This window comes from Trichechus manatus, unplaced genomic scaffold, assembly GCF_000243295.1.
Source record: "Trichechus manatus latirostris isolate Lorelei unplaced genomic scaffold, TriManLat1.0 scaffold00049, whole genome shotgun sequence".
NCBI lineage: Eukaryota > Metazoa > Chordata > Mammalia > Sirenia > Trichechidae > Trichechus > Trichechus manatus.
In genome coordinates, this window is record NW_004443985.1 from 7,156,077 (window position 1) to 7,179,794 (window position 23,718).

The 23,718-nt window shown below is 42.2% G+C and overlaps 1 protein-coding gene and 1 pseudogene across 2 annotated transcripts in view; one reads left to right on the plus strand and one right to left on the minus strand.

The window, feature by feature from the left end:
- The window catches only part of CMTM8 (CKLF like MARVEL transmembrane domain containing 8), a 114,502-nt gene that overhangs the window by 74,435 nt on the left and 16,349 nt on the right, over positions 1–23,718 (minus strand). The gene's annotated exons all lie outside the window — the stretch shown is intronic.
- Positions 9,132–10,264, plus strand: LOC105756323 (glutathione S-transferase A4 pseudogene; annotated as a pseudogene).

Genomic DNA, 23,718 nt, shown 5'->3' on the forward strand with positions numbered 1-23,718 from the left:
ACAGAGAGAAAAAGCCTTCCCCTAGAGCTGACACCCTGAATTTGGACTTTTAGCCTACTTTGACTGTGAGGAAATAAACTTCTCTTCGTTAAAACCATCCGCTTGTGGTATTTCTGTTGGAGCAGCCCTAGACGACTAAGACACCCCTGCAGCACAAATTGACCAGCAACAGATTGTAAACTAGTGCCCAGCCACAGGGGACTGTGTGAAACAGCTCTGGGTCTCCATACAATGCAATGCTGGGCAGCTGCCAAAGTGAGCACAGCCTCCAGGGACCGGTCCAGCAGTCTCTGGAATACCGATAAGTGTTGGGGGGGTGGGGATCAAGAAGAGGATCTGTGTATACAGATGACTATTATTTGAGAAAGAAAACCCAAAACAAACCCATTGCCATCAAGTTGATTCCGACTCACAGCGACCCTGTAGGACAGACTAGAACTGCTCTATGGGGTTTCCAAGGAGCACCTGGTGGATTCCAACTGCCAACCTTTTGCTTAGCAGCCAAACTCTTAACCACTATACCACAAAGATTTCCTTAAGAAAGGAGTAGAAAATAAAAATGCATACTTACATTTGCTTCTGTTTTCCTGTAGCAGTGATTCTCAGCCAGGGGCGATTGTGCCCCCCAGGAAATATCTGGCAATGTCTGGAGACATGTTTGATGATCCTGACTGGGGGAGGGGTGCTCCTGGTATCTAGGGAGGCTGCGAAACACCCCACAATGCACACAACAGTCCCCACAACAAAGAATTATCCAGCCCAAACTTAAATAGTGCTGACGTTGAGAAACCCTGGTCCAAAGAAGCAATAGAAGGCTAAATAAGAAAACTAAAGTTGTCACCTGTAAGAGCTTTGGGGTAATGGCAGCGAGGAGGGAAGGAAGGGGCAGCAAGACTTCCGGGCGCAGCTTTCCCATAATTTTGACTTTTGAACCAGGTAAGCATATTACCTAGCATGCGCCTATTTGAATAAGGAAGACTGAAGAAGAATCGATGCCTTTGAATTACGGTGTTGGCAAAGAATACTGAATATACCATGGATGCCAGAAGAATGAACAAAGCTGTCTTGGAAGGACAGCCAGAATGCTCCTTGGAAGCAAGGATGGCGAGACTTCGTCTCACGTACTTTGGACATGTTATCCAGAGGGACCAGTCCCTGGAGAAGGACATGATGCTTGGTAAGGTGGAGGGTCAGTGAAAAAGAGGAAGACCCTTGACAAGACAGACTGACACAGTGGCTGCAACAATGGGCTCCAACACAGCAACCATTGTGAGGATGGCGCAGGACCAGGCAGTGTTTTGTTCCATTGCACACACGGTCACGATGAGTCAGAAATGACTTGACACCTAACAACAACACATGCCTATTTGAAAATCAGGTTTTCCCTCAACAGATGAATGGGCCAATACAATGTGGTACAGACAGACAACAGAATTACTCAGTCATACAGAGAGATGAAGTTCTGCTGTATGTCACAACATGGATGAACTTTGAAAATACGCTGAGTGAAGTAAGTTAGTCCCACTTATATGAAATATCTAGAATACACAAGTGTTGCTATGATGCTGAACAGGCTTCAGCGGAGCTTCCAGACTAAGACAGACTAGGAAGGAGGGTCTGATGGTCTATTTCCAAAAAGCTAGCCAGTGAAAACACTATGGATCACAACAGTCTATCCTGTTGTGCATGAGGTCACCATGAGTCAGGGGCCAACTTGACAGCAGCTAACACCAACAACAATGACACAGAGACCACAGTTATTAGTGGTTACCAGGGATGGGTGAGAGGGAGGGGAAAAAAGGCGGTCATTGCTTAGAGGACACTGAGCTTCTGTTGAGGGTGATGGAAAAATATGGAAATGGATAATGGTGATGGTTGTACAACATGGTGAATGTAATTAATATCACTGAATTGTACATGTGACAAATGGTGAAGTGGCAAATGTTCTGTTACATATATTTATCACAACAAAAAAATTGAGCTTAACTGAAAAAGAGTATAGGAAACAGGAGGGACTCTAGACGGGGACTCACGAGGCCTGGGTTTTCAGCCCAACTCTGTCAGGAGTCCGCAATGTATCCCTGCCTCTCGGCCCCGGTCTTCTTCTCTGTAAAATGAGGCATCTGTTAACAGGGGAGCTCAAGTTCTCTTTGAAATCTAAAACAGGAATCCTCCCTTTTCATGGCACCCTGCTCAGGGAGGATGTTACAATCCAAGGCAGTGGGCTGAATGTGGGAACCAGCCATTCCTACCACCCACAAACTTCGCTTGTGAACGCTCTGATTTTTCTGAACATTTCCTCCAATAATCACCTTGAAAGACATGAAACATTCTCTATTTCCAGACCAAAACAAAAAACACAAAAAACCAAACCCGTTGCCACTGAGTCAATTCCAACTCTTAGCGACCCTACAGGACAGAGTAGAACCGCCTCACAGGGTTTCCAAGGAGCGCCTGGTGGATTCGAACTGCTGACCTTTTGGTTAGCAGCTGAGTTCTTAACCAGTGGGCCACCAGGGCTGTTTCCAGATTAGGTTGTTAAAATTGAAACCACAAGGTAAATCTGGATGGAACGTAACGAGAGCTATGGATATGCTGGAGGGGCTTAAGAGAGATAATTGCTAGAAAAGGGCATCATGTTTGGTAAGGTAGAGGCTTAGTGAAAAATAAGGGAAACCATCAATGAGATGAATTGACACAACACCCGCAACAACTGACTCAAACATACCAACAATCGTGAAGACAGCACAGGACCGGGCATCGTTTTGTTCCGCTGTTCATGGGGTCGCCATGAGCCAGAGCCTACTCCATAGCACCTAACAACAACAACAATCTCACCTAACTTTTTTTTTTCAATTTCCAAGAAAAACATTATGCCCTGTGTTCAATCAACTAGTAATTAAAAAAACAATAGCAAGCCAGACCATGAAACTAACTCCTACTAACTATAAATAGAGTGGCAGCAAAGGCCTCTCACTCTAACAATACATTCAAACAAGAGGAACTTGGCTTAAGGAGGCAGTGTTTGGGGCCCAGGCCTTCTAGGGCTTAGGTCAGTGGCTTAACTCACTACGCACCAGGCAGGTGTTGCGCACCTCAGGCCTTCTGGTGAGAAAAAGGACAATTCAAGAAATAAGGTTTCAGATCCATTCCTTCCTCTGCATCCAGCTGTGACCATCCCAGCGTGGTCACCACCTCATCCTTGTACTACAATTTGGTGGAATGAAGTCTGACTAACACCCTACCTGCTTCTTTCCAGCTGTGTAGCTTTGGATAAGTTACTTCTCTGAGCCTCAATTTCCTTATCTGTAAAATAGGAAAATTAACTTGAAGGGTTGTTTTGAGGGAATTAAGTGAAGTGTCTAATGACTTGGCAAGAGCTGACCAGTATTATTCTCTACCCAAACCCATCTCTGCCTCTCACCTCCCATCTTCTGCAAACTGCCTAAACCTTAAAAACAAAGTCTACGTCATATCCCACCACTACTAAAACTTCTAACGGCCTAATGTAGTATTTTTCTATCTTGAATAATGTATAACCAAAAAACCAAACCCACTGCCATCGAGTTGATTCCGACTCATAGCGACCTTATAATGTATAGGCCTCTCTAAAGGGAAAAGAATTTTTTAAGGTAGCCCTCAATGATGGCTAAGTCATGTAATAGCAGTATAAACAAACAAAAAACGAAGGGTACGTCTTTTACTCAGAGTTCCTCCACACTGGTAAAATCAAACCAAATTTGCAAGTTAAACAGAGTGCAAAACCACAAACCCAGTGAAATTCAAATCAACATCAGTTATTTGGATGAAACTGGACCACTGTGGATGTGTAGGACATTTTGGGTTTACCATGCCCATGTCACCAATTGTATCCTGTGAGGCAAAGGAATTCTCCGACTACTTTAACTTTTGTATGTTATTACTTGGCTGAGGTATTATTTGGTCTACACTTGGTCTAACCAGACACTAATCAGCGTGCTTTGTTCTTCTGTCATTATGTGTTGCCGTCGGGTCGATTTCGACTCATAACTACCGAAACTCAGCACTAAGGTGACTGTAAACGCAAACACAAGCATATGTCCTGAAATCACCTGGCAGCCTTTGGATAAATTCAGAATGTCCAGAATTTGTTTATAGCATTGAAATAACACAAAAATCTGAAAAAATAATAATAATTCACCGACCCAGCCTGGGAAATATCAGCATACTGGATCAGGTCTAAACTCCGTATTTTGGCACCCAAATCCTCCAAATTTGGCCTCAGATTATCTGTTTCATATACAACACATTTTATAGGCAGCTTAACTTACACACACACATGAAACATACCCACACAAAATTGTGATTTAGACTGCAATTATATTGAATTTATTGATTTGAGAGACAGCTGACATCTTTACAATAATGCTGCCCATTCATGAACATGGTATAGCTTTCCATTTATTCAGATCTTTGTCTTTCAATGAAGTCTCATAGTTTTTCTCTATAAATGTCATATATGTTGTAATTTTAAAAAATTATATTCAAACTGTTTATTGCTTGTGTACAGAAATGTAATTGACTTTTGTCTTATGATCCTATATCTAGCAATCTTGCAGAGCACTATAATTCTAATCATTTGTAGATGCTACTGGGTATTCTCTGTAGACCATTCTATTGACTACGAATAATGACAGTTTACTTTCTTTCTTTCTAATCCTTATACTTCTTATTTCTTTTTCTTGTCTTATGATACTGGCTAGTAATGATGACATAAATGGTGATAATGACCATCCTTGCGTACGTGATTTTAGCAGGGAATTCTTCTAAAGTTTCATCATTAAGTATGATGTTTGCTGGTGGTTTTTGGTGGATGGTTCCACAATTTCTATGTACCCATTTCAGTCAAACTGACTTTCTTGCTGCCAAAACATTAACAGTATATTGGTGTCTCTGCTGGTATTATTACTGTCTCAGTTTGGGTTCTCCAGATGAGCAAAACCAGTGATATTGATTGATTGATTTACTTCTAAGGGATTGGCTCATGCAATTGTGGAGCTGGCAGGTCCAAAATCCATAGGTCAGGTGGCAGGCCAGGGACTTTGCAAGCTTACGTCCCAAGATCCATAGGTCAGGCAGCTAGTTAGCCTCATATGTGAACGTCAGCTCCTCAACTAAATTGTTAAGTTCCTTGAGGGCAAGGGCCTATTTTTATATTGCCGTATTTCCCATAATATTTTACACAGTCCTGAAAGCACAGAAACAAAGTGATATTGTACAAACACCATGGTTACAGAGTCGGCTGCTTAGGCTCAGACACTCAGACTATGTGATATCTGGCAAGTGACTTAACATTCCAGAACCTCAGTTTTATGATCCACAATACAGTATGTTGAGTAAATAGTATTTATCATGCGAGATGGGATTTCATAAATACTTTTTTTAAAAGCCAGGGACTGAACATCCCCTTCATCGCCATGCTTTAAGCATGCAGTACTGCTTTATGAGTGTCAGCTGACTTATGAATATATTTCCAAATTTCAGATTCTGTAGTGGTGTTCCCTAAACGATTAATCCTACCAACCCAACCAAACCCACTGCCATTGAGTCAATTCCGACTCGTAACGACCCCGTAGGGTTTCCAAGGCTGTAAATCTGTATGGAAGCAAACTGCCAGATCCTTCTCATGTGGAGCCACTGGTGGTTTTGAACCACCAAGCTTTCGGTTAGTGGTTACTTTAACCACTGCACCACCAGGGCTCCTTAATCCTACCAACAGCTTCCAGATAATTTTAATATCTCTTTCATTTGCAACCAGAGTCTGAGTCAACTTCTCTTCTGCCATCCTTTTTGATTTGGCCATCTCCATAAAGTTTGAGATATACATAAGATAACGTGGACTGTTGTTTATTCAAAGAACAATGTTCTAAAATATTTATTCTGATTCTATCAAGCTAATCAACTTTTAAAAGCCTCCCAAAAAACATTTATAGGTGCTCTAGTCATTCATTCTCGCCTTCCATGCTGGAGACCCAGGTTCAAGTCCCAAATGCACCACATGCGTAGCCACCACCCATCTGTCAGTGGTAGAGTGCATGTCGCTATAATGCTGCACAGGTTTCAGGAGAGCTTTCAGACTAGCGACAGAGTAGGAAGAAAGGCCTAGTGGTCTACTTCCAAAAATCAGCCTATGAAAACCCTGAGGATCACAGTGGTCTGATGTGCAACTGATCATGAGGATGGTGCAGGATCGGGCAGCGTTTTGTTCTGCTGTGCATGGGGTCGCCAGGAGTTGGGGGTGGGGGTGGGGGGGTTGTGACTTCATGGCAGCTAACAAGAACAACAATAGTCATTCTGTTAAAGCTTCATTTCCCTAAATCTAGTGTTCTAATTTAACTTTACCCTGAATCAGTGCCTCCTGTATTCCTATTATACATAAAGACAAAATAAAAAACTTTACTAGTGAACTTCACCCAACTGATCCATACGAAAATTTATTTGAACGCTAAGAAAATAATTCATCTACTAACAGTATTAACAGCTGTAGTTTTCATGATTTTAAGAGCACAGGCAATATCACATTGGTCTCCAATTTGGTTTGGGAATAAAATATCTGGGATGTTTCAGTGAAACTTGAGAAAAAATTAAATTCGTGACTTCGTGTCATGCTACTTCTGATAAAGACAAAACATTGAAGAAAAACTCTAAGTTGAAAGAACAGAATAGCTTGTGTGTGTGTGTGTGTGTGTGTAAAACAATGGAGACAATCTTACATTACTCCATTTTAGCTGGGAACTCCCCTGATCTCATCCAGGTTCAAATATAATAGAAGAAACCCAATAAAAATGGTACCTTAATATATTGTTGCATCTTAGTCCTCAAAGTAATCTTTTTTTTAATAATTTGTTTTATTTTGTTGTTGTTGTTGAGAATATACACAGCAGAACACACAATTCAACAATTTCTACATGTAGAATTCAGCGACAATGATTACATTCTTCGAGTTGTGCAAACATCCTCACCCTCCTTTTCTGAGTTGTTCCTCTCCCATTAACATAAACACACTGCCCCCTGAGGTTCCCATTTAATCTTTCAAGTCGCTCGAAGCAATCTTTTAAAGTATTGGGTCAGTCTGGCTACTTGTAGGCAGAAAAAAGAACTTAATGGATATTAGCTAGTCCAAAATAAAAGATGCTAAGTGGCCACAAATATGATTCCACTGCACATCCCTATTCCAATTTTAAAGGGGAGGAAGCCAAGTTTCAGAGGAGCTGGGTGACCTCTCCAGGGCCACCGAGTTAGAGAGACTTTACAGGCAGGGTTTGAGGCCAATTCTATCTGAGCTTTCCACTGACAAGCTCTCCTGGAAACCACTGGGCTGGCAGATCCCTGCTAAGCCCTCTAGTGTATTATAATAACGGATACACTCATTGCAGATGCTATTCCAGATAACTCATGCATGCTAAAGCTCTTAAGATTTTCTCAGAAGCTATCTGGCTTCCCTTATCTTTGTTCCTGGACACTTTACAGAAAGGGGTCTAGCATGGAGAAACATAAAACTGTATTCTTAGATGACAGTATTTGTGTTAAATTTTCACCCTGGGAATGGAACTGAGCCCATAAAGCTTCCTGAGGAAAATCCAGGCTCTGTTTACTGAGGCCATGGGAACGGCCTTCCTCCCAGCCCAGAGAAGGGACCCATCACACAGATGTCTGCTCATGGGGAACATTAACTTTGCCCCTCACTATCTAGCGTCCGTAGTTCTGTGTATGCCTGTGGCCAGCAGGATGGAGGAGCTTGCCAAAACAGCAGTGTCTACCATAGCGGGTTCACCGCCTGGTTTTGTACGGCCCATGAGCCAAGAATCATTTTTATACTTTTTAATGTGTTGAAGAGGGAAATCAATAACAGACATCTTACTTTGATGTTAAGGTTTTTCTTATCCACAAAACTGTGCAAGAGCTCCAAAACTGAGGTGCCTGGTATGCCTCAGACAGCTGGCTCAGGTGTAGGCCCAACTCCATTTTGGGACTTCTGCGTCCCTGAGAATGTAACCTTGACTTCTTCATATGCATATGGCCTGGGTCTCTGGCTGGGCGGAACCAGCAGACCCTGGCCCCCTATCAATCATCTTGTGACCCCCTTGTGAGCACGTACTTCCAAGTTATGTGAGTATACCCAATCCCCTAAAACACATATACTCTGTTAACCAATCCCAACCAAAGCCCTGCTTCGGCATATGCCACGTTCCCCTTTACTGACTGCTCACCTACCAATCAAAATCTTGTAAGCTAAGTTCCTCATCCAACCCTATAACCATGCCCATGTTACCGCAGATTTTCAGAGCACTAGTTTTCACTTTGCAAAACCCAGCATGTCCCCAACTTGAGCTGCCTTTGCTCTCGATAAATCTCTCTGCTTTTATTTTGAACAGAGGACGCGTTGTCATCTGATGACATAACCGAACTACTAACCATAAAAAGCCTGACCCAAACTGCAAAAGTCTGCCAGAACCTGATCTCCAGCAATGTAAATTTGTCTTATCCTGCTAGAAAAGGATAGTTGGCAAACCATTACCTCCTAATTTAAATCTCAAACAGCCTCATGGCTGCAGGTGGGTGGAGGGCCAAATTATTAGCAGCCAGGCCAGAAGTAACGTGGTATCAGCTGATCTCAGTAAACCAGGAAGGCAGGGTTCAATCAATCACGTTAAGATTAGTCAATGGTTGATTTTCTATACTTCTCCTTCCTCTTCTCTTTATAAGCCTCATTGTACCTAGCTTCTTCGAGCCATTTGCTTTTTCTGGAATCAAAATGGCCTCCCTCTATGCATACAGAATACAACTGCTCAGAATAAACTTTACGTTCAAACTTCAAGGAATTTTGATTATTTTTAACAAATGGTTGGGGGGAAAGTCAAAAGAATATTTCATGATGTGAAAATTATATGAAGTTCAAATTTCAGAGTTCCTAAGTTTCACTGGAGCAAAGCCACGCTTGTCCCTTTACGGCGACATTCGCACTACAGCGGCAGACCCTGCAAATCCTAAAACAGGAGTGTCTTCTCGCCACCTCTCTGCAGGCCACTGGCCCAGTGCTTTGTGCAACTCCGGGCTCTCAGAGCCGACTCCAGAAAGCCTGCAAGGCCATCATGGAAGCCAGGCCCAAGCTCCACTATCCCAAGGGAAGACACCACATGGAATCCGCAAGACGGGCTTTAGCTGCCGCTGGAGTCGCATTTGATGAAGAATTTTTAGAAACCAGAGAACAGCTGCAGAAGTTGCAGGATGGAAGCCACCTGGTGTCCCAACAAGGGCCAATGGCTGGAACCGACAGGACGAAGCGGGCACAGACCCGAAGCATTCTTCACTACACAGCTGAAATCACCACCCCTTCAACAACAACCTTAAGGAGAAAACCCTGATTGACGTATGTGGAGGGGATGCTGGAGCTTCTGGAAGTGATCATCACACATCCTTTCTTAAAACCAGACGATCAGCAAAAGGAAGCAGTTAACATGACCCAGAAGGCTGTGATCAGATACTTTCCTGTGTTTGACGAGATTTTAAGGGATCACGGGCAAGTTTCTCATTGGGAACCAGCTGAGCCTTGGGGACGTGATTCTACGTCCAACCATTTTGGCTCTAGAAGAGAAAGTTCCTAATATCCTCTGTGCACTTCCTCACCTCCAGGAGTTCACAGTGAAAATAAGTAATGTCCCTACAATTAAGAAATTCCCTGGACCTGGCAGCAAGCAGCAGCCTCCTCCCGATGACGTCTGTGTGAGAACCGTCTATCCCATGTTTGCGCCGTAAAACAGCACGCACATCTGCGAGCAAGAGCTCACCCTAGAATTAGCTGTGTCCATGATATCTTAAAGGATGCCGGGCTGCAGTGATCCCAGCTCTGTCACCGTGCTATATACAGGGTCTTCCGTGTCAAAGAGATCACTTCTAGAAATAGTAACTTTTTTTTGTCTAGTAAATACTGTTAATAGGGCTTTTTTCTGAAAACATTTTTGGGGAGGCTGGTATTTTAGTTAGATCTGGTCTGATTACTGTAGTTAGTAAGGACCGGTGGAACCTCATGTTCTGCCTTGAGCTCCTTGTCTCCCCTCCTGATCCCATTCTAGAATCTCTCTGGTCTCTTCTTAACTTCTGGTGTCTAATAACAACCAAGTGTCTAGCGAATGACTCTCAACTATAATAAATCAAGTAGTAGTCACAAATGCAATTGATATTTGCTGAAATAAAGAATTTACACACACAAAAAAAAAGCCTAAAACAGTTACAATCTGGTCCTTTACAGGAAAAGTCTGCTGACCCCTAGAGCTGAATGTTTGCTCTCTTCCAGGTTCTAAGCATTACCTACATTGCTGTTATTGTTAGCTGCTTTCAAGTCACCCCCAACTCATGGCGACCCCACATACAAAGCCCAGTCTTGTACCATCCCCATGATCAGTTGGGGATCAGACCGTTGTGATCCATAAGGTTTTTACCGGCTGATTTTCAGAGGTAGATCGCCAGGCCTTTCTTCCTAGTCCATCTTAGTCTGGAAGCTCCACCTAAACCTGTTCAGCATCATAGCAAAACACAAGTCACCACCGACAGACAGGTGGTGGCTGCGCATGAGTTGTGCTGGCCAGGAATCAAACTCAGGTCTCCTGTATGGAAGGTGAGAATTCTACCACTGAGCTACCAATGCCCCCTTCCCCCAATGCTCTGAAAAGGTGGTATTGTCCTCACTGTAGCAAGGACAGAACAGCCTCAGAAGCATGTAAGTCACCTGTGCCCACAATTATTCCTACATTCATACATTCTGAATACAAAATATGGGTGCCAGGCACTGTGCTGGGTGCTGGTGATTTAGCAGTGCACAAAACAGACATGGTTTACGCTTTCAAGGAGTTTATATTCCTATGGCGGAGAAAGGCAATAAGCAAATATGTAGTTAGAGATTGTGATAAGTACCAAAAAGAAAAACCCACCACTTCCCACCGGGTAGCGTGGGATTGAATCCAGCTCTGTCGCCAATGTCTCTGCTTTTTTCGTTTTTCAACTTTTTGTTTTTAATTAATTGTAGACTCATTGTCAAGTAGTTGCAAAAATAGTCCAGAGAAGACTCTTGTACCCATCATCCAGCTTCCCCCAGTAACAGCATCTTACATAACTACAGTACTTTATCAGAACCCGGAGACTGACACTAGCCCAATGCACTTAGTCTACAGAGCTTTCTTGGATTTCACCCGTTTTTGCACGTACCCATTTTTCTGTTCGTTTGTTTTTGGTATGTCATTATGTCTAATTCTATGCAAGGTCTCTGCTTGTTATGGATTGAATGTGTCCCCCCAAAAACGTGCTGTAAAGCCTGATCCCTACACCTGTGGATATAGTCCCATTTGGGAACAGAGTTCTCTCTGTTATGTTAATGAGGCCTTATCAGCATAGGGTGTGTCTTAAACTAATCACTTTTGAGACACAAAAGAAGAATAGGCACAAAAGCAAGGAGAAATGGGGGAAGACAGATGCCACACGAAGATCTCCAAAGAGCAGAAGCTGAAAGAGACGAAGATCTTCCCCCAGAGCCTTCCCCTAGAGTCAGTGCCCTGAATTTGGACTTCTAGCCTCGTAATCTGTGAGGGGAGCCCTGGCGGTGCAGTGGTTAAGAGCTACGGCTGCCAATCAAAAGGTGGGTGGTTTGAATCCACCAGCCATTTCTTGGAAATCCTATAAGGCAGTTCTACTTTGTCCTATAGGGTCCCTAGGAGTTGGAAGTGACTCCATGGCAACAGTTTTTTTTAAAAAAAACTGTAAGAAGATAAATTTGTCAAAGCCACCCACTTGGGGTATTTCTGTTATAGCAGCACTAGATAACTGAGACACTAGCTTTTACTGCTCCGTGACACAGCCTCAAAACCAAACCACCTCCCGCTGCCCTGAAAGCAGTGAGCTTCAGAGCCCGCTATCTGCCCTCCCTAAGGGCCCAAAGCTTAGTTCTTGGGTTAGCTAAGATGACAGAACGTACGGACCCCACTTGCATTAGCTGGGGTCTCCCACACCCTCCTCCATCAGCCTGCCCTTCCATGGTAGGTCTTCAGCTTTCCCCTGCACATGAATCCTGTGTCTGCAGTTCTTCTAAGTCTTCTTGAGAACAAGACTCTCGAGATCCCCGAACACTCCCGATATGACCGCTCACGTGAGAGAACTCACAACACAGGGCCAGGCGTGGTGGGGGAATGACTATCCCTCAGATAATCAACACGCGTCTTCCTTTCTTGTAAGGAGAACTGTAACCCTATTCATTTATTCAATAAAATATTCATCGAGTTCCTTCTGCCTTCCAGGTACTGGAGCACGACGGTGAACAGGCAGAGTTCATGCCCTCCGTGAGCTGTGACCACAGGCGGTAGAAGCAGACACAGATCATCTAGAATTCCTGCTAAAAGTCAGATGTCCCCTTTTAAAAGGATGCCATATGATCAGTTACTTGGGATTTTCAATTAAGAACACGACTAAATCACTGAAGGAGAAAAACGGTGAGAGTGAGAGTGTAAGTGTAAACACTGGTACAACGTGAGCAGCTGACACACACACACACAGACACACACACACACAGACACACACACACACAGACACACACACACACACAGACACACACACACACACAGACACACACATAGACACACACACACAGACACACACACACACAGACACACACACAGACACACACATAGACACACACAGACACACACAGACACACACATAGACATACATAGACACACACAGACACACACAGACATACACACACAGACACACACACAGACATACACAGACACACACAGACACACAGACACACACAGACACACACAGACACACAGATATACACAGATACACACAGAGACATACACAGTCACACACATAGACACACACAGACACACAAGTAGGTAACAGAAATGAATGAAACCGGTCAGGTATAAGGTAATGAACAGCAGAGATTCCCGGCCTCAGTCATGGGGAGATTAAACAGAGTTGGGGACTGCAGGAACAAGTGAGCACATGGCCCACCGCAGCATAGAAAACTAGCTGTCCATACTATCCACTCTCACTCCCCCTTTAGTAAGAACTGGCTTTTAGCTATTGACGTGGCCATCCAGATGGAGACTACATTTTCCCAGCTGTATTCGCAGCCAGAGGTGGCCATGTCACTATGTTCTGGCCAATGAGATGTGAGAGGAAGTGACACACGCAACATCTAGGCTGGGCCTTTTAAAGGAAGGCATACATCCTGCACTTCCCCTCCTCCTTCCTACTGCAGGCTGGAGCAGACCTGTTGGTGGGAAAACAAAGCAGCCTCTGGGCCCATTAGACACACGGAGTCCACTGGAGAGGAGAGAAGAGAAACAAGAACGGAAGCAGCCTGGGTCTCGGACCCTACAGAGCCACCATATCTATCGTGGGAAACTCATGCTTTCACTATCCAATGAGAAAAAAAGCGAGTTTCTATCTTGTTTAAGTCACTTGTTTTGGTCTTTGTCAAAGCAGTCAAGTACGTATCTTCACCCACACTCTGACATGAAGAAGGCGGTCACTTCTTGACTCCAACGGAAAACTGCCAGGAGGAATTGTGGGCTCGGTGTTCTACGTTTGTCCGATTTTTCAAGAGAACCTAGAAATCTAGATTTTCCTGTAACACCTCCTGACCTTTACAAATTGACAGCTAATCCTGATTTTCAACACTATACAGGCCAACACAACTAGTCCGGGGCCTGTTCCATGGGCTGCTCTGAAGCAAAGTCTTTTCATTAGAACAAATAACTACTTCAGGATAACAGTGACAAGATGCCCCTGGTATTGCTCGCTAATTTCTATTTCTCTAAGTTGTTAAAAATTTACTTTTGACTATAAATCAGAATCCTGTGAGTTTGGGCAATATAAGACCATTCTCGTAAATTTTCATCACCCTCAAATATAATCCCAAGGCAGTTCCATTCCCTGGAGAATGGACTAACCCAGCTCGTAAATCAGCAGCAACAACAATCTTGAGATCGTCCCTGCCTTCAGCCCCACTGCCAGGGCCTCCCTGGACACCAGTGCCTTTACTGGGTGAACACCGTCTCTCTCCCACCCTTCCCTCCTCCTTTTCAGGACTGAAGAAATTCTCAGGAGACATGGTTGGACAATAGTATTATGGAAATGTCATCCATGGATGCCAAAATAGGAAGGGGGGGAAGGCATCCCTCGGTTTTACATGGAACGTCTGTCTGGTAGCCCCACCAAACAAGTTCACCCAGACAGACAGCTCCTTGGAGAAGGAGTGGGAGGTGGTGGGAGGGAAGGCGCTGAAGGTGCAACACCCAATGCTCATTTTGTGGGACTCTTGACAAGACAGGTTACAAGAAAAGACCCTCCAGGGCATCGGCACTATGAAGGTCTCCAGCTATTATTCACTTTTAACAAAGACCCTGTTGACACAACCTCAGCTGAGCCCATCTTTCTCCCCTAGAGTTCGGGTAAAACGTGTATGCAAAGGTCCATGGTTAGCCACAGGCAATTATTCTCATTACCAGCAGGGCAGTGCCTCCATCAAGGTATTGCCTGTACGGGTTCCAACCACGTGCAAGCCTCTTAGGCTGATATGAAGATAAGGGAAATACCTCGGCATTACTGTTGCACAAGAAGCATCGTGAATAGAATGAAAACAATCATGTTATAGAAAAAGAAGTTGCTATGTACAACGCCATCTGCCCTCTAGGGAGCGCGGCTCCGGTTTTGCGGAGGAGACTTTGTTCGGCTGCACCCGCACTGGCTGAGATATATAAGCTTGGAGGTAGGAGCTGGAGAGACTTCTCTGCAGGACAGAGGGTGAAGGATTTGGAGAAGAGAAGGATGGGTAATCCAAGGAGGGGTGTCAAAACAAAACAAGAGGGAGAGGAAAGTGGAGTGTGAGGTAGGCATGTGATCCTCTGCCTTCATCGATGGTCAGTACCTAAAACCAACCCAACCCTTAGGTGAGTGGACTTCTTATGAACACTGGGAATGGGCAATACGGAAGGGTTAAGGGAAAGGGGGCAAGAAGGCAGAGAAGACCAGGAGAACACTTGCTCTTTGGGAATTAACAGAAGCATACGGGAGGCCTTTAGGCTCCTCGAAGCCCTGGTGGTGCAGTGGTTAAGAGCTCGGCTGCTAACCAAAAGGTGGGCAGTTTGAATCTACCACCTCCTCCTTGGAAACCCTATGGGGCAGTTCTACTCTGTCTTATAGGGTCACTATGAGTCAAAATCGACTTGACGGCAGGAAACAGGTTTGGGTTTTTTGGTTTTAGGCTCCTCAGATAGAGAGACTGAGATTCTGAACAAATTTCACCGATACCTAAAGGGATAGACAGGCCCCCATGATACTTGGGTTACAATACCTTCCCCCAAAGCAAGAGTTATGAGTCCTTACTAAGTACCAGGCCCTGTGCTGAACAATTTACATGAATTCTTACTTAATTCTTTAAACAACCCCAAGAAGTAGGTATTATTTTACAGGCAGCTTAAGAAGACTAAATATTTTGCTTAAGATCACAAAGATAACAAATGGATGAACCCTGAAAATATTATGCTGAGTTAAGTCAATCACAAAAGAACAAATATTGTATGATCCCACTCATGCAAAATAGCTAGAATAGACAAATGTGTAGAGACCGAAGCTGATTACAAAACGGTTCCCAGGGGCAGGAGGAGGCGAGAGGGAGAATCATTGTTAGGAAGCAGTGAGTTTCTGTTGATGGGGATTGGAATCTGGCAAGGGATACTGGTGATGGTTGTACAACATGATTAATGTAACTGAGTTCGCTAAATTGTACATGTGAAAAACGTTAAACTGGCAAATGTGTTATATTTATTTTTACAATTAAAAAGAAAAGATCACACAGTTAAAAGCAGCAGGGCTAAAAGTCAGGTCTGTTTAGCTCCAAATTCTATGCCACTTCTGCTCAGAAAAATGCCACATTTAGCTCTGGGAAACGGGATTCTGGTTAGAATCACTAATCACGAGACACACCAATATCCGTGCCTCCTGAGGTGCTGCTCCAAGAAGGACACAAGATCACAACAGTGATGTTCCTGCCAACAATTCACAACTTGGATCGGCTGATGAGGGAACATCAGACAAGCCACATGCAAGAGCAGTCCACAGAATAACTCACCTGGATTCTTGAAAAATGTCAAGATCACAAAAGACAAAGAAAGATTAAGCAACTGGTCTAGACTAAAGGACTCTGAAGAGATATGACAGGTAAATGCCAACTGTGATCCTGGACTGTATCTTGCATAGGAAAAAAAAAAGGATATTATTGGGACAATAGCTAAAATATGAGCATGGACTATATTAGGGTATCAAGGGTAAGTTTGCTGAATTTAATAGTCATACTGTGGTTACATAGAATATTCTTGTCCTTGGGAGATGTATGCTGAAATATTTGCGTATTTGGGGTCATGCTGCATGCAATCTATTCTCAAATAGCTCCACAGTTATATCAGGTAGACAGGCAGGCAGGGAGAGGGAGGAAAAGGGAGAACAAAGCAGGATGTGTACACTGAACATGACAGTAAAGGGATGAGGAAGTTCATTATACTGTCCTTATAATTTTCCTTAGCAGTTCGAACTTTTTTTTAATTAAAAAATTAAAGGGATTCTGCCTTCAATTTATGGTGAGAGGTTAGGTAACCTCCCAAATGAAACAAGTATAAGTAAAATATTTTTTAAAAAAAATTAATGTTGTTGAGCTGGCATGAAAAGAAGGACTCCTAAGAGGCCAAAAATGAAATAAAACAGGAATCTCAGGCAGTAATGGACGCTGTCCCATGCTGAGAGTTTGTTTAACCTCAGGGACCTATAACATCCATCTTTTTTGTTTGTTTAACTAACAGCTTTATTGACATACAATTTATATATCATAAAATCTATCCTTTTAAGTGTACAACTCAGTGGTTTTTAGTATATTTAGAGAGCTGTACAACCATCACCACAGTCAAACTGAAGAACATTTTCATTATTCTGAAAAGAAATCCCATACCCAGTCACTCCCCATTGCTCCTCCTCCGCCCTCTCTGGAAAACACTAATCTACCTTCTGTTTCTATGGAGTTGCCTATTCTGGACGTTTCATATAAATGGAATCATACAATATATGGTCACTTGTGTTTGGCTTCTTTCACTTAGCATAATGTTTTCAAGGGCCATCTATGCTGTAGCTTATATAGGTCCTTTATGCCTTTTATTGTCAGTTAATATTGCATTATATGGATATACCACATTTTCTTTATCCATTCATCTGCTGATGGCTATTTGGGTTGTTTCCTTTTTTTTTTTTTTTTAAGCTATTATGAACATTCATGTACAGGTTTTTGTAGGAATATATGTTTTCAATTCTCTTGTGTACATACCTAGGAATGGAATTATTGAGTCACATGTTAACTCTATGTTTTTAAGAACTGCCAAATTGTTTTCCAAAGTGATTGCACCACTTACAACCCCAACAGCAATATGTGAGAGTTCCCCATATTCTCGCCAGCACTTGTTATTACCTGTCTTTTTAATTATATCCATCCTAGTGAGTGTGAAATACTATTATTATAGTTTTGGTTTGCACTTTACTGAAGACTAATGATATCGAGCGTCTTGTCATGTGTTTATTGGCCATTTGTATATCTTTTTTGAGAAATGTCTATAGAAGTCCTTTGCTGAGCTTTCATCTTGATTCCGCACGGTGGAAGACAATTAAAGCCAAACACCCACCCAAGATGAAAAGTCTAACAGGAATCTCCCCAAGGTATGACCTCAAAGGGTTATCCTTTTAATGTGAAGGTGGACAAGCAATTAACCTACTACCCAGAGTGAACAGCAAGATAACTTAGCTTATCTCAATCTAAGCAATGGGTAGAGGGGGAAAAAATCTTCCTTTCAATTCATAGCCACACTCAGTCTCTCCTTCTGGTTGAGTCTGAGTCCATGTAGTATGAAATATTAAGTGGAGAATTTAAGATGGCCCCAAGTTGGCAGTGACTCTAGTCAACTGTCAGAAGCAAATGCAAATCCTCTCTGGAAAGACACAGCTTATTTCCAGGCCTCAAGTATTACGACAGATCAGAGTCACAGAAATAAGTAGCTCACAGCCAAAAGCCACCACACACACCAGAAAACATGATACCATGAATGGCAGCCAGTACAAACAGACAACAGAATCAGATCCTCCAAGACTTCAGTTATCGTAATTATAAGTCAAATATAAAGTAACTAGGCTTAATATGTTTCCAGAAATAAAAAGAATTTTAAAATGAGCAAAGAGTATATGAAGATTATAGCAGATCTGAAAAAGTTAAAGAATTTCTAGGAATGTAAGAGAATTGAAATTAAAAATTCAATGGATGGGTTAAGCAGCTAAAGAATTACTGATACGGAAGACATAGCAAAATAAGAATAATAACAACAACAAAATGAAGCCTAGAACACAGAGTTAGAATTTATCAGTTTAAAAGACATGGAAGATAGAGTCTGAGGAGCTAACACATATTTACTTAGCATTCCAGAAAGAGATGAAATAAAATAGAAGAGAGAATATTTCCAACATTTTAAGAGATAACGGCTGAGATTTTTACAATATGGTTAAAAGATCAATAATCAGATCCAAGAAGCCCCACCAAACCCAACGATAAATAAAAAGAAATCCACAGCTGAACATATTATAATGAGGCTACTTAATACAAAGAACATTTTTAAAGGAACCAAATGAAAAAGCAATGGCAATTTGACAGCCAACTTTGACAGCGATCATGGAAACCAGAAGAATGAATGATACCTTCACGATACTGAGAGAAAAATAACTCTCATCTTAGAATTCTGCATCTTGTATAATTATCTTTCAAGAATGAGAAAGAATAAAATTTTCAGAAAAGCAAAAACAGATGGAAGGTCTGAGATATAATCATGAGCAAAGATATCAGGTAACTGTGTGTTGCCATAAAGTTAAATCATTGACTGTACAAAACAATTATAAAGCCTAACTTGTGAGGAGAAAACAGGATAGAATGACTAGAAAATGTTATAAACTGTGAGGGATGTGAGGAAGTTAGAGTTCTGAGGTCTTTGTTTTTGTTTAGGAGCAGGTAAAAATACTGATAAATATTAACCTGCGTAATAGACAAAGTATGAATGTTAAAATACTTAGGAGATCCACTAAAAGAATAAACAGAGCAAAACTTCAAACAATTAAGAAGGAAAAAGAGAATGTGAAATATAAAATGAAAAACTCATTCAGTCCAAAAGATAGCAACCTAAGTGGCCAGCAACATGTTGTTAGGTGAACTAGAGTCGGTTCTGACTCATAGTGACCCTATGTACAACAGAACAGAACAGAACAGAATACTGCCCGGTCCTGTACCATCCTGACAATGGTTGTTATGCTTGAGCCCGTTGTTGAGCATTCTGGCTGTACTTCTTCCAAGACGGATTTGTTCGCTCTTCTGGCAGTCCATGGTATATCCAATATTCTTTGCCAACGCCACAATTCAAATGCATCAAAGAAGAAGAATTGATGCTTTTGAATTTGATGCCATCAATGTACCAAAAGCCAAACCCACTGCCATTGAGTCGATTCTGACTCACAGCAATCTTACAAGACAGAACAGAACTGTCCCATAGGGTTTCCAAGGTTGTAAATCTTTACAGGAGCAGATTGCCACATCTTTCTCCCGCAGAGCGGCTGGTGGGTTTGAACGAACGACCTTTCCGTTCGCAGCAGAGTGCTTTAACCACTGCGCCACCAGGGCGCCTTCCTTCAACACAGAAGCAGCAAATTACATGACATTCATATAATGGAATAACATACAATTTTAATACATGTCAACATGGAAAACAGTCAATGATGAATGAAAGTAGGAAACCATGTGATTCTATATGCTATACAGCTCAGAATGAGTCAAGACTAAATAATACCCCGCTCATTTTGAACTCCGTAAATGTAGAGTCATATATATGTGGGTGACTTAAAGAAAAACCAAAGAATACTTAACAAAGGCCTGGACAGTGATTCTGTGGTTCCTCAGTGGGTGGAGAGTGGCGCATACGAGGAACCTCTAAGATATGGTACTACTCTCTTTCTTAGCTCAGTGGTTGGCTTATTATTTTTTTAAGTCATTTTATTATTCTTTAAGCTCTATATAGATTTTAATACTGTATGATATTTCACCAAAAATTTTAATTAAAAAAGGAAGGAATCTTAGTTCTAGAGGCAAAGCAAAAAAGTCTGCATAAGATACCCTCACTTCTCAGTTATTGCAAGTCAGTAACTGGACGATTGTAGCATAACGTTTTTGAGTCCCTCAGAAGATGGGAAATAGAATGAACTCCCATCTGAGCTCTCATTACAAGTCTATCAGCTAAGCCAGCCTGGTATTAACCAGTGACCTAGTTAACTGAGCTTCAGTCTTCCACCTTTCACTAAATCCACTTAATCATGTAAAAGGAAGTAAAACATCCAATATTAGCTTCCCAGGGCAGTGCAAACATAAACTCGTGATTTGAAATGTGAATGAAAAGGAAAGCCCGCTCAAGAGTCACATCACAGTTCAAGGAACCTCAGACATAATTTCTAGAGTATAAGCCAGTAGAATATTAAATACAGCTATTACAGATCCCCTCAAACATCTCCATCTCTAAGGAAATTTCTGGACCTGTGAAATTAAAAGGCCAGAGCCTCAAAGCACACAGACTTTTTTTCCCCCTAAAGTAAAACTAGAATTGAAGGGAGATTAGCTAACAAATTCTCGGTATTCTCTCCTCTCATCTGCTGAGGTGGTGTCAGACAACACAGCCATTCCATTCTGTCTCTAGTGAATTGTATTCAAGAACGTCACTTAAATCTGCTGAAGGTTTAGTGCTTCAGATCAAGTTTTTCTAAAGAGATCTTTGATGCTTGTCAGTTCTTGATTGATATGATTTCTTGCTCCATCCTTTAAAAACCTCAACTTAAAGATTTCTGTCCAACCTCAGTCCTTTCTGAAAGAAGGCAGGTTACAAATAAACAATAAAGACGTCTTTCTCCACTGAACTCTTTTTCTCCCAGAAAGTGGAACCTCTGATAATTAGATTTGGGATAGATGAAGGAAAGGGCAAAGCAAGATAAGGAGCAAGCTTGGAGCTTTGCCTGTTTTCCAATACAGGCCATTAAAACCCAGACCTCAGGAGAACTGGCCCACACCATGGCTTCTTAGATCTTTGAATTAAGTCTACACAGGAGCATAAAGCAAGGAAATCTTTCCACATTAGTCATAACTGTGGCTGGATCATTCTATTAAACATTCACAAAGTCTGAATGAACTCACCATTTTAACAGTTAAAAATAAGCAGGTCTTCGTGGTTCTCAATGTAGCTCTTAAGCTTTCTTTAGTCAAAACTATGATCCTGACCCCACTACATACCACAGAGGCTAAATTTATGCTCACACTCATTGCTTGATGTGTGAAAACCCACTAGAAGCTGATGTATGGCCACTAGCTCATCCCAAAGGCAGCCCTATGCAAGTGCGATTCATCTACACATTAATCCCTCTGAGGGAGAAAGGGAAGAAATAAATCTACATTTGGTTTTTCTGTGGCAGCTACAACTAAAATCCCAGTGTCTTGCCCCTAGCTTTTTAGTGTTGAGAGGCAGGGCAGGGGGCAACTATTGGATGCCATGTGTCACAGTGGAGACAATAAAGGTCTAGGACCCAGCAGCTGTGAGTACAGACCCTGCTTCTCAGCTTCCTACTTGTGAAAGGCCAGTTCCATGGTGTGATTCTGGGAGGTGCTCCCGAAGCTCAGTCTAGAGCCTGCTCCTCCAGCCCTTGCCCAAGCCATCTGATGATATGTAAGACATCCTTTGCTTCTTCAACTAACTAGAGTAGATTCTGTCATCTGTCACTGACATCTGCAACTGAACCCTGACCAAGACAATGGCTATCCCATCGAAGGGAGATACTAGGGAGCAGGTGGCCGTTGACATTCACGGCTGGGCTGAAGGGTGGGTATGGAAGGATGGGTAGTCAGATGGGATTGGCTTCATTTCCCCTTGCACTCCACAAGGATGTGGTTGACTCATTCACGTATGATTGAGGGACTCTGCTTCCTCAAATCACAGCTGCACTAGAAATGGCAGTGAAAGACAGAAGGAATCCCCCAAACCTGGGGCTGGCTTCTTATCAAGCGAGATAATGCCGGTGTCGATATTTTAAATGATAAATGCTCATCTAAGCCACCTTTCTGGAAATGGCTCTGATCACAAATCCTAGCAAAAGAGAAAAAAAATTATATTTTTTGTCTCTTAAATTCTAGAGTTAATTCTGTAAGACGAACGAAGGACCAAAGGCCTACAGTGAATAAATGCCTCTTGAATGTCAGCTCAGAGTTTGAAAACCTGGATCTTTTTACTAAGCTTCAGCATCTTCCTAAGTATCTTTTGCTTTTCATCTCTTTAACACTGCCTAATCATTTGTTTAAATAAAAATAGCAAGGTGCAATTCACCACTATATCCCAGGTGCTAGACACAGATTCTGGCCCACAGTAAACATTCAAGACATATTTGATGACTGAATACACAAGATACGAATTATTAATTCACACTGTCAAACTCATCGTGTTTTAGACTGGTTTGAAAAGACCTTGAAGAGCTTAAGAATCCGATACTAAGACATAACCTGTGACCAGAGAATAAGGGAGGAGTTTCCTTCTTAGGAACTGAAGGAGCATGAATCCCTTTTCCAAAAATTAATCTAGGTATTAAATAAAAATCCAATCAAAAGCTAATATAATCTGAGAGGGGAGAGAGGACACAGCAGTGTACAGCTTAAAAAAAACAAACAAAAACCCAACAATTCTAAAGGTCGACTGGAAGAATAAACTTAAGAAAATAGAAAAGAAAAAAAAAAAACTTTGAAAAAGTCATGGCTGGGGTCTTAGGGGATTCCCCTATTAGATGTTAAACTATATCCTAAAACTACAGATATTAAAACATGGGAACACAGAGTAGAATTGTCCAGAAAATGTAGAGTTGAACCCAAGCACATACAAGAATTAAGTAATAGGGGGCGGGGGGGAGCAGTCCAGATCAGTAAACCAGGAACAGATTTATCAGTATATTGTGTTGGGATAGATGAGAAGACATTTGGGAACAAAGCTAGAGTCCAACTTTGTATCAATATTCCTTACATACATTAAAGATACCTACAAATGAATTTTTTAAAAAACAGCTAAACTTCTCTTTCAAAATAGCTGACGAGACCTGTATGTTTACCTTTCCATCCTCCTCAAATCCCAGTGAATTGACAAAAAGCATCAAAAAAAAAAAAAAAAAAAAATACACAGCAGCAGTGAAAAGCTGGAGAGAGCAGTGGCAGCAGCCCAGAGCAGCAGCCTGGAGCAGCGAGGTATTCCTGGCAGGTGTGTGGAAACCACCGAAGGCTGCTAAGCAACAGAGTTTTCAGTCTTCAGCTCTGGAGAGGAAACCAGAGAACCTATCAAAAAGTTGAGTCTCCAAGCAGATTCCCCAGAAAAATCCGAAGATCAGAGGCAGCAGCAAAAGTGGAGAAGGAATAAACTCGTTGCCGTTGAGTCAATTCCAACTCATAGCGACCCTACAGGACAGAGTAGAACTGCCCCATAGGGTTTCCAAGGAGTGGCTGGTGGATTCGAACTGCCGACCTTTTGGTTAGCAGCTGAG